Here is an 11,215-nt window from a genome sequence, read left to right on the forward strand (position 1 = left end):
GCATCCGGTGTTGAAAACAAGGTTGCCGGGGAGAGGCCGTGGGAACGCGAGCCTGTGTTTGCTTGTACCAATCAGTCTCGGTGGTTCAGGCAGCAGGAGAGCACGCAGTCCCCCAGTGGCTGCTCGCGCGGCGGTTCGGCCTCACAGGAGAGAGGCAGGCAGACCTTGGTGGTCGTCTCGTCCTGGTCTTCTTCAGTGGTCTGTGGCTCTTCTCAGAAAAAACACCCAGAGGCACTGGCACCACGGGTTGCATATCGTTTTAGCCTCCCCTCCCAACCAAGCCCATCCACAGGCCGTACAGGCCGTTGGGGGGCCAGATGCTTCATTTTACAGGATGTTGATAAAACAAGGTGAGACCAACGTGTCCAAGTCCACTCAGCATGTCAGTAGCAGGTTGAGGATTAAAAGCTAGGTTTTTTTTTTCTTTTTTAAATTGAAATTCATTAGGGTGTGTGGACAGAGTCCCAGAGAGCAGTTTCCAGGCTCTCGGCCTCACGTGGAAAGGTGCTCACTCGGGTAGTAGATGGCCATCAGCTGTAATCAGATGGCCATCCGCAGTGGCTGAGTGGCCATCAGCTGTTACTGGTTAGCCATTGGCCACTGAGATAACTGCCGTGGCTGAGCTAGCAAGCGTGGATTGCGGTTAGCAAGGGGTTGGTTGGTTGGTTGGTTGGCAGAGAAGCAGCCGGCGGATTGCGGCTAGCAAGTGGAGTTAGCAAGCGCGGATGGCGGATGGCAGATTGTAGATCCTGTGGATCCTACTTCCTGTGTCTCAACCCGGCACCAGCAAGACTGAGGTGCAGGTAAGATCCCTCGTTGGGGTCCTGGCGGATGTTTACTTTTGTGTCTCCAACCCAGCCGCTAGTGAGAATACAGTGGTGTGACTCCCCTATCTGTGGCTCCGTGGATGTTCCTTTTTGGCCTCACCGTGTCCTGCATTCTTATGCGGGGAGGGGGACCAGAGTCCCTGCATGACATAGGGTAATATTGGTTAATAACATTATGTAAGTTTCAGGTGTACAATTCTATCATACGTCTGTATATCGCATTGTGTGCTCACTACCCAGTCTAATCTTCTGTCACCATGTACTTGACCCCCTTTACCCTCTTCATCCTTCCCCTAACTCCCTTTCCCTCTGGTAACCACCATACTGTTGTCTGTGTTTGAGTTTTTTTATTCGGTTTGTTCGTTGCTTTCTTTTTTATATCCCACATGAATGAAATCATATGGTTCTTGTCCGTTCCGTCTGACTTATTTCATTAGCATGATACCCTCAAGATCCATCCATGTTGTCACAGATGTAAAAGCCAGGTTTCTAGGTGCACACGTTAGCACTTCGTGAGCACTTCCTATGAAGTAGGCACTGTGGTGAGAGCATTGTAGGGAAGGAGTCCTGGAGAGCAGTTTCCAGGCTCTTGCCCTCACGTGGATAGGTGCTGGCTCGGGTAGTAGATGGCCATCAGCTGTAACCAGTTAGCCATTGGCCACTGAGATAACTGCCGTGGCTATGTTAGCAAGCGTGGATTGCGGCTAGCAAGTGGTTTGTGGATCGTGTTGATCCTACTTCCTGTGCCTCAACTGGCCGCCTGCGAGACTGGGGTGCAAGAAGACCCCTCGTTGGGGTCCTGGCGGATGTTTGCTTTTGCGTCCCGACCAGCTGCCATTGAGAATATAGTGGTATGACTCCCCTGTCTATGGCTCCATGGGTGTTCCTGTTTGGCCTCACCATATTCTGTGTCTACCCGCCGGGAGTGAGACCAGAGACCCTGCATTAATGCTTTTACAGGAGGCTTAGGCCAAGCAGGGCGCATGACTGGAGGGGCGCAGAGCCAGGTGTCTGCGCACTTAGCCAAGGTAGTTTGCTATTTTATGCTATGCTTCATGAGGTCTGGAAGCTTCCAGTGGCGATGGTACCTGAGCAGGGATAGGACAGTCCCAGCTGAAGAGCATGAAGCAGTTCCCTGTGACCAGAGAGTGAAGAAGAGCCTCAGATCCTGGGCTGCAGCAAGTGAACTTGACTCCAGGCTGCAGGATGCTGGTAGGGGATTTCAGCAGGAGGAATGCACTGGTTTCCTCCTTCTGCAGAGGGGCTGCAAAGAAGGCTCCCCTCCTCTGTACATTAGGAGCAAGGATGTCATGGTCAGACTAGATTGCAGGCTTATGGAGAAGAAAAAGTGAGATCTGGAATGCACACGCCATTTGGAAACAGTAAAGCTTCTAGTTGAAGAAAGGGAAGTGCCAAAGCGCTGTGCTAGGGGCTTGGGTGAATGCTAATAGCGAATATTCAGTGAGCATTTAGTACATTGCAAACTTTGGTGTGTCTTGTCTCTTATATCTCATTTTCTCTAATCCTCATAGCCTCCAGGAATCTGCTTTGGTTATGCACACTTTACAGAGGTGTAAAATTGCTTACTTAAGATCACACAGCCTTTAAAAGGTGGAGCCAGGACCAAACCTTGACAGGCCTAAATCCAGAGCCCACCATACCCCTCCTTAATAGCCCACTCTTTCTCAGCAGGGGCTCCTGGAGCCCAGGCCAGGGGGCAGCAGCCTGTAAGCAGGAGGTGTTTGGTGCTGGCAGAACAGCATTTCTTTTTTCCTTACTTATTGGGTCTTCCTCTTCAGAAAGCAGATGCAGTAGCAAACTCCCCAACAGCATTCCATAAGCTGGGTCCAGAAAGATGCAGAGCCCAGGGCAGGCGGCAAGCCAGGGCAGTCGGTCCCTTGGTTCACATCAGCAGAGTGGAGGATTTAATGCCACAGCCTGCAGTGAGAACCCGCAGCCTGAGTCAATATTTGCCATCTCCCAGCCTCCCCGCCTGGCTCCAAGCTCCAATATCGGTACTTTAAGTACAACGGGTTCTTTGCTGTGCAAATATGAAGGGATAGATGGATGGAATTTAAAGTGGCTCAGCCTTCGCCCCAGGGTTTGGACTGGAAATTTGGTTTGGTTTAACCCTCTGGCATCACTGTTTGCCTGGGACTCTCTGTTCATCCTTAGACTCACTGAACCGCAGACATCAGAGCTGGTGAGGATCTCAGAACCCAGCCAGACTTTTGACAGGAGGACACAGCTTTCCAGAGAGGGAAGGGACCTGCCCCAAGTGGCACTGCCTGGTGGCTGCCTCTGGGATTCTGAGGGCCACCCAGCAACTGCAGGTCAAGGGAGAAGTGGTTTCTCTGAGACTTTTAAAAACTTTTTTTTAATTGAGATATAATTTACATACAATGAAATACACAGATCTTAAGTATACAGTTCAATGAAGTTTTATTTTTGTTTTTTATTTTTTTAAGTGTGTTTTTCCGGGACCCATCAGCTCCAGGTCAAGTAGTTGTTTCAATCTAGTTGTGGAGGGCACAGCTCACTGGCCCATGTGGGGATCAAGCCGGCAACCTTGTTAAAGAGCACTGCGCTCTAACCAACTGAGCTAACTGGCCGCCCCTTCAATGAGTTTTTAAAAACAGCTTTATTGAAGTATAATTGACATACAGTAAGCTATATATATTTAAAATGTACACATTCATAAGTTTTGCTGTATGTATATACTCATGAAACTATCACAATTAAGGTAATGAATATGTCCATCATTCTCAAGTGTCCTTGTGCCCCAATGTAATCCTCTGCTCTCACTCCTCCCCATCCTCATTCCGTACCCAGACAACCACAGATTTCTTTTCTTTCTTTCTTTTTTTATTTTTTTTAAAGATTTTATTGGGGAAGAGGAACAGGACTTTATTGGGGAACAGTGTGTACTTCCAGGCCTTTTTTCCAAGTCAAGTTGTTGTCCTTTCAATCTTAGTTGTGGAGGGTGCCATTCAGCTTCAAGTTGTTGTCCTTTCAGTCTTAGTTGTGGAGGGCGCAGCTCAGCTCCAGGTCCAGTTGCCATTGCTAGTTGCAGTGGGCGCAGCCCAAATTGAACTGGCAACCTTGTGGCTGAGAGCCTGTGCTCCAACCAACTGAGCCATCGGGAGCTCAGCTGCAGCTCAGCTCAAGGTGCCGTGTGTTCAATCTTAGTTGCAGGGGGCTGAGCCTACCATCCCTTGTGGGACTCAAGGAGTTGAACCAGCAACCTTGTGGTTGAGAGCCCACTGGCCCATGTGGGAATCGAACCGGCAGCCTTCGGAGTTAGGAGCACGGAGATCCAACCGCCTGAGCCACTGCGTCGGCCCCACAGATTTATTTTCCATCAGTATGGATTAGTTTGTACTTTTCTAGAATGTTATATACATGAAATCATATAGTATGTACTCTTTTGTGTGTGTGTCTGTCTGGCTTCTTTCACTCGGTATAACTATTATGAGATTTATTGTAGCATGCCTAATAGTCATTCTTGTTGTTGGTGAGTAGTATTCTGTTGTATGGATATACCATAATTTGTGCATTTCAGGCTGAAGAGATGCACTTTTCACTTACCCATTCATTTGTTAATGGGTTATCCCCAGTTTTGGCTATTACACATAAAGCTGTTGTAAACATTTATGTACAATTCTTTAATGGATGTATGCTTTCATTTATCTTGGGGGAGTGGAATGGCTGACTGTGGTAGATGTATGTTTAACTTTTTATGAAACTGCCTGTTTTCCAAAGTGGTTGTATCATTTTATATTCCCGCCACTAGAATATGAGAGTTCCAGTTGCTCTGTATGCTTGTCAGCACATGGTCAGCCTTCAATTTTAGCTATTCTAACAGGTGTGGCGTAGCTTATCATTGCCGTTTTACTTTGCATTTTCCTAATGATTAATGATGTTGAGCATCTTTTCATGTGCTTTTTTACTATCCATATATCTTCCTTGGTGAAGGGTTTGTTCAAATATTTTTTTATTTTATTAAATCACTTGTTTTTCATTATTGAGTTTTAAGAGCTCTTTATATATTATGAATACACATCCTTTATCAGATGCATGACTTGCAAATATTTCTCCCAGTCTGTAGCTTGTTTTTTCATTCTTTTAACAGGGTCTTTCAAAGAGCAGAAGTTTTTTATTTTGATGCAGTCCAATTTATCAAATTTCTTCTTTTATGGATTTTATTTTTATATTTAAGAAATCATTGCCTAACCCAAGGTCACAAGAATTTTATCCTATGTGTTCTTCTAGAAGGTTTATAGTTTTAGGTTTTATAATTAGGTCTATGCTTCATTTTGAGTTAATTTTTGTAGATGGTAAAAGAAATGAATCAAATTTTTGTTGTTGTTTTTGCACATGGAATTCAATTGTTTCAGCACCATTTGTTGAAAAGACATTCCTTTCTCCATTGAATTGCCTTTGCATCTTTGTAAAAAAAAAATCAGTTATGCATTTATTTGTGGTTTATTTGCTCCATTGATCTATTTGTCTGTCTTGATTTCAATACCACACTGGCATGATTCCTGTCACTTTATAATACGTCTTGGAATTATATAGTTTTAGTCCTCCTACTTTGTTCTTTTTCAAAACTGTTTTGGCTATTCAAGTCCTTTGCATTTCCATATGAATTTTATACCCCGTTTGCTAATTTCTGTGGAAAAGTTCTGTTGAAATTATCTTTGGGATTGCATTGAAACTACAAATCAAATTTGGGGAGAACTGCTATCAACATCGTTGAGTCGTCTCCCCCATAATGACATTACATTTGTTCCTGTATTTTGTTCTCAGTAATGTTCTATAGTTTTTAGTGTACAGGTTTGTATCTCCTTTGTCTGATTTATCCCTAAGTATTTCATATTTTTTGATGGTAGGGAGTATTTTTGAATTTTAATTTCTAGTATATGAAAATACACGTAATTTTTGTGTCTTGGTCATGTATCATACAACCTTGCTAAACTCATTAATTCTAGAATTTTTTTTGTAGATGCCACCAGATTTTCTATGTAGATAATCATATAATCTATGAATAAAGACAGTTTTATTTCTTTGTTTCCAATCTGCATGTCTTTTATTTCTTAGTTTAGTGGCTGTTGACGAGTCGAGTAGGATTGGTGAGAGCAGACACAGGCCTTACTGGCCTCACAGATTCCTGATCGAGAGGAGAAAGCATTCAGTCTTTCACCACGAGTAAGATGTTAGCTGTGGGTTTTTTGTAGATGCCTTTTCTCAGACTGAGAAAGTTTCCTTCTATTCCTAGTTTGCTGAAAGTTTATGTCGGGAATGGATGTTGAATTTTTTCAAATGTTTTTTCTGCATCTATTAAGATGATGTTTTGTTAATGTGGTGACTTACATGAATGGCTTTCCAAATGTTAAACTAATCTTGCTTCCTGAGCTAAATTCCACTTGGTCATAATGTATTATGATATATCTATATATGTCTCTATCTCTATCATCTATGTCTATCTATATCTATATAGTTGAATTTGATTTGCTAAAATTGTGTGGAGAATTTTTTCATCTGTGTTCATGAGGGATGTTGCCCTGCACTTCCTTTTTCTTGATAAAATAATGTCTTTGTCAAGTTGTGGTATCGGAGTAATGTGGGCCTCATAGATAAGTTGGGAAGTGTTCCCTCCTCTTCAGTTTTCTGTAATAGTTCGTATGGAATTGGTATTATTTCTTCTTTAAATATTTGATGAAATTCATAAGTGGAGCCACCTGTTCTTGGAATTTTCTTTGTAGGAAGGTTTTAAACTAAAATGTCAACTTCTACCATAGATACAGGAGTATTCAAATTATCTACCTCGTTTGGAGTGAACTTTGGTAATATCTTTTAAGGAATTTATCCATTTCTTCAAAGTTGTTGAATTGATTGGCATAAAGTTATTTGTAATATTCCCTTATCATCCTTTCAGTGTCTATAGAATCGGTCATAATGCCACCTCTCTTATTCCTGATATTCATAATGTGTGTCGCCCCTTTTTTTTCCTCCTGATCAGTTTAGCTAGAGGTTTGTCAATTTCACTGATATCCTCTTTTTTTCTTTGTCGATCTTGCTAGAAATACACCACTCTGTGTGCACTTGAGAAAAATGTACATTCTGCTGCTTAGGGAGCCTATAAATCAGGTCTTGTCGGTTCATAGCGTACTATATCCTGCTGATTTTCTACTTCTATGAATTATCGAGAGGGGGTTATTTAAATCTCCAGCTAGAATTGTGGATTTGTCTGTTTTTCCTTGCAAGTTTACTAGATTTTGATTCATATGTTTTGAAGTTGTTATTAGGCACATACATGTTTAAAATTGTTGTGTCTTCTTTATGAATTAACCCATTTATCATTAGGAACTGATCTTCTTTATCTCTGGTAGTAGTCTCTTTTCTGAAATCTTTGTCTGATGTTAATTTAGCCAGTCCAGCGTTTCCCAGCCCTGTGTGGCCATCAGTTAGGTGGTTCTTTCCTTGACCTGGGGTGGTTTCCTCACATGCGTGTGCTGATCAGTGCTGTGCTCAGTACTTGAGGGGCCCTCACTGCAGCTCTCTGTGTCTACAGCTTCGTCCAGTGACCTCTAGCTGCCTTGCTTTCTCTGAACTCTACATTCCGTTTCCTCAATCCATAGATTCTGTTAGGCTCTGTCTGCCTGGATTCCTTTCTCTGTGCTGCAGCCTGGAAACGCTCTCTTGGCAGTAAGCTGGAGCAATTGCAGGGCTCACCTTATTTTATTCCTGTCTCTCAGGGATCACTGTCTTCCCTACCTGATGTCCAGTGTTTTAAAACTGGTGCTTTAGATATTCAGAAGAATATCCGTTTTTGTTGTTCCAGATGGTGAAGCTGGTCCCATTACTCCATCTTGGCTGCTTTTTGAGTCCTCTGAGCAAGGTAGAGGGAGAGGCTTTCTGAAGGGGTTTATACTTGATTTGTTTTATGAGGTTGGTGCAAAAGTAATTGCAGTTTAAAAGGTTAAAAATAACTGCAAAAAACACAGTTACTTTTGCACCAACCTAATACCTCCTTCCTGGAGAAAGCAGGACCCAACCGTCATTATTTCATTTTATAGGCTGGTGATTGCAGCCTCCTATTTGCCCCAGATGGAAGTGGTGCAAGTGAGGGAGATTAAGGCCTGCAAAATTTTTCATTTACCCGCTCACTGCCATGGGGAAATACGGGACCTGAGAGTCAGTCTGAGAGTTACACACTGACTTTCCCAGCAAGCCCCACCCCCAACATTGCTAAGCCTAGTTTCCTATCTGCAAAGTACCCTGAGATTTACAGAGCACTTCACTTGGAAGATCCGTGTCACAATCATTCCAGCATCTTGGTCTAGTTTCTCAGAGAGGAGTCCTGGGATCTGTCCCATGAAATGCTTGGTGGTGGGGGTGAGGTAGGGTAGAGCGGTGTCGCTTGATTAAACTGCAGGTTCCTGGGGCCACCCAGCTCTCCAGAATCAGAATAAAGGGTTATCTGCCCTTTTATTACAGGCTTCCTGAGTGACCGTTGGGAACTTCTCAGATCCAAAATCCTAAGCCAATGATTTCCTTCCAAGAGCTACCGCACTTGCTAGGTATACTGTTTTGTTAAGCTATACTATTCCTTTCTAATTCCAATCTCATAAGAAACATGTGGCATACTTTTTAAAATAAAATGCATCAAAATAGTCTTTTTGACCATTTCACAAAATGCTCTGAGATAACCAGTAAGGCCTGATATGTTAGAGATTCCCAAGCCCAAAAGAGTTTTAAAGGGCCTCTAATCTAACCCCCACCTGATGCTTGCATTGTCTGCGTACCAGCCTTGCCAAACAATGGCCCAGCTTCTGTGTGTACACTTCTGAAGACGAGGAGCTTACTACCTCTCCTAGCAGCTGTGAGTTTAGAAATTTCATTCTGCCACCAAATCAAATATATCTGTTTAATTAGTTCTGGATCCAGAAAACGTTCCCTCTGCCTTGGGAAAACCCTTCCTCTGAAAACAGTTAACCATGTCCCCGTGAGGCCTCTCAAGCTGCACAAGGTCACTGGCTGTTCCTCCTGGGACCACGCTGTCAGTCTCCCGAACTAGCCTCCATACAGGCTGCACAGGGCGGCCTTCACTCCCGTCACTAGGCTTCTGTGGGGACAAAACCCCAAAAAACAGTTTCCAGGCTCTCGGCCTCACATAGAAAGGTGCTGGCTCGGGTAGTAAATGGCCATCAACTGTGATCAGATGCCAGCAGCTGTAGCTAGTTGGCCGTCAGCTGTAACCCGTAAGCCATTGGCCACTAATATAACGGCTGTGGCTACGCTAGCAGAGAAGGAATGGGGGCTAGCAAGAAGATGGTGGTTGGCAAGCGCGGACTGCTGTTAGGCAGATTATGTAGATCCTGCTTCCTGTGTCTCCAGCCCAGCCACCAGCGAGAATATATTGGTTTGATTCCCCTATCTATGGCTCCGTGGGTGTTCCTTTTTGGCCTTACCGTGTCCTGCACTCTTGGGCGGGGAGTGGGAGCTGAGACCCTGCACGACAAATGGCGCAGCGAGCAGGGTCCCCTGCGTGACAGCTTCCTTCTGCTCTGTGTGAGCCACTGTCGCCCTGGCATGGACACTGCTTTTCTGAAGGGTAAGGACTGATGCCGCCTGGAGCCCTGCTCACCAGACTCCTCCCCTTCTCTACTGGTTTGTTCCTTGTCGCATATAAACATGTGCTGTGTCGCTGTCTTTCTGACGTTAAAATAGACTTCTATATCGGGTTCTCCTCTGGCTACTTCCTCAATTCCGAATGAAACGGCTGATATGTGTCTCCCCTGCTCTCTGCGCCACTGGGTGTGGCTGAGCACCTCCGCGGTCTTGGAACACACCCCTCTCTTGGCTTCTGTAATGGTGCACTGTCCTGGCTTCCTCCTACAACCATTTCTTCTCAGCTGCCTCTTCTGCTGCTGCCTTTTAGATGTTGCCATTTCCTAGGGCTCCATGGTTAGTCACCTGCTCACCCCATTTTACCTCAGTGGTTCATAATTGGGGGGTATACAAGGTCTGACAATTAAGTTCATGAACTTGTTGCAATGATGTTGCTAACCTTTTTTGGTATCAGAGAGATTATTCATTACGAATTTGTACCAACTTGACAAACAGTTAACAAAGTTTACTATTTGGAAGTGCTGAAAAGGCTGCATGAAAAAGTTAGGTGAGCTGAACTTTTCGCCAACAATTCATGGCTCTTGCATGACGACCATGCACCAGCTCACACGGCACTGTCTGGGAGGGAGTTTTTAGCCAGTAAACAAATAACTGTATTGGAACACCCTCCCTACTCACCTGATCTGGCCCCCAATGGCTTCTTTCTTTACCTGAAGATAAAGGAAATATTGTAAGGAAGACATTTTGTTGAGGTTCAGGACATTAAGGGTAATACGACAGCTCTGATGGCCATGTCAGGAAAGAGTTCTAAAATTGCTTTGAAGGGTGGACTAGGTGCTGGCGTTGGTGCAAAGCTTCCCAAGGGGAGTGCTTCGAAGGTGACTGTAGTGATATTCAGCAATGAGGCATGTAGCACTTTTTCTAGGATGAGTTCGCAAACTTAATTGTCTGACCTCGTATTTTCTCAATCCTTTGACAATGTGATGATGGCAGTAAATCCACTCCACAGGGTTGGGGGGTGGAAAACCCCACATTTCTCAAAACACATATTTTGTGTTACATTTCCATGTTCTTACCCTGAAGCCTGTTTTTCCTGATTTCATTCTAATCACTGGCTTCTTCCCAGTCTTTCTTCTGGGCCCATAGCTCTCTTGCCCGCCATACTACCAGATCAAGAATCTTCTGGACAGTGTCTACTGGTTGTCCCTCAGGCACAAGCTCTCAAACTCCAAAGTGAACTCATCGGACACCCGAACTTGTTCCTTCTCTGGTGTTCCCATCTCAGTGGTTACTTCCTTCAGGCTAAAACCAGGAAGTCACCTTTGACCACGCCCTCTCCTGCAGGTCAACACCAGCTCCTTTCAGTTCCACAGCCACGCTCACAACCAGAGCAGCAGTGTCTGTGTTGTTCGTTATGGAACCCATCACTGAGCAGAGTGCCTGGCTCAGAACAGATGTTCCCCAAATAGGTTTGGAGTGCATGATGACATCTCACTGCCATCCTCTCTGCTCCGTCCCCACGCCTTATCTCAGGTCTTTCTTGGCTCCACAGCAGACTTCCCCTCCCAGCCAGCTTCCACCTAATAGCCAAGGCATCTTTCTAAAACACAGGTCTCTCTCACCTCTGCTTTAATCCCTTGCATAGCTCCCTATGATTTTCAGCATAAGGGTCTTCCCCTGAAGTGGACCCTGCTCGCTACTCTAGCTTCAGCGCTCAACTCCCTCCAACTCCCATCGGCTCCTGCCACCCAGAA

This window comes from Rhinolophus hipposideros (assembly GCF_964194185.1).
Source record: "Rhinolophus hipposideros genome assembly, chromosome: 8".
NCBI classification, from domain to species: Eukaryota; Metazoa; Chordata; class Mammalia; order Chiroptera; family Rhinolophidae; genus Rhinolophus; species Rhinolophus hipposideros.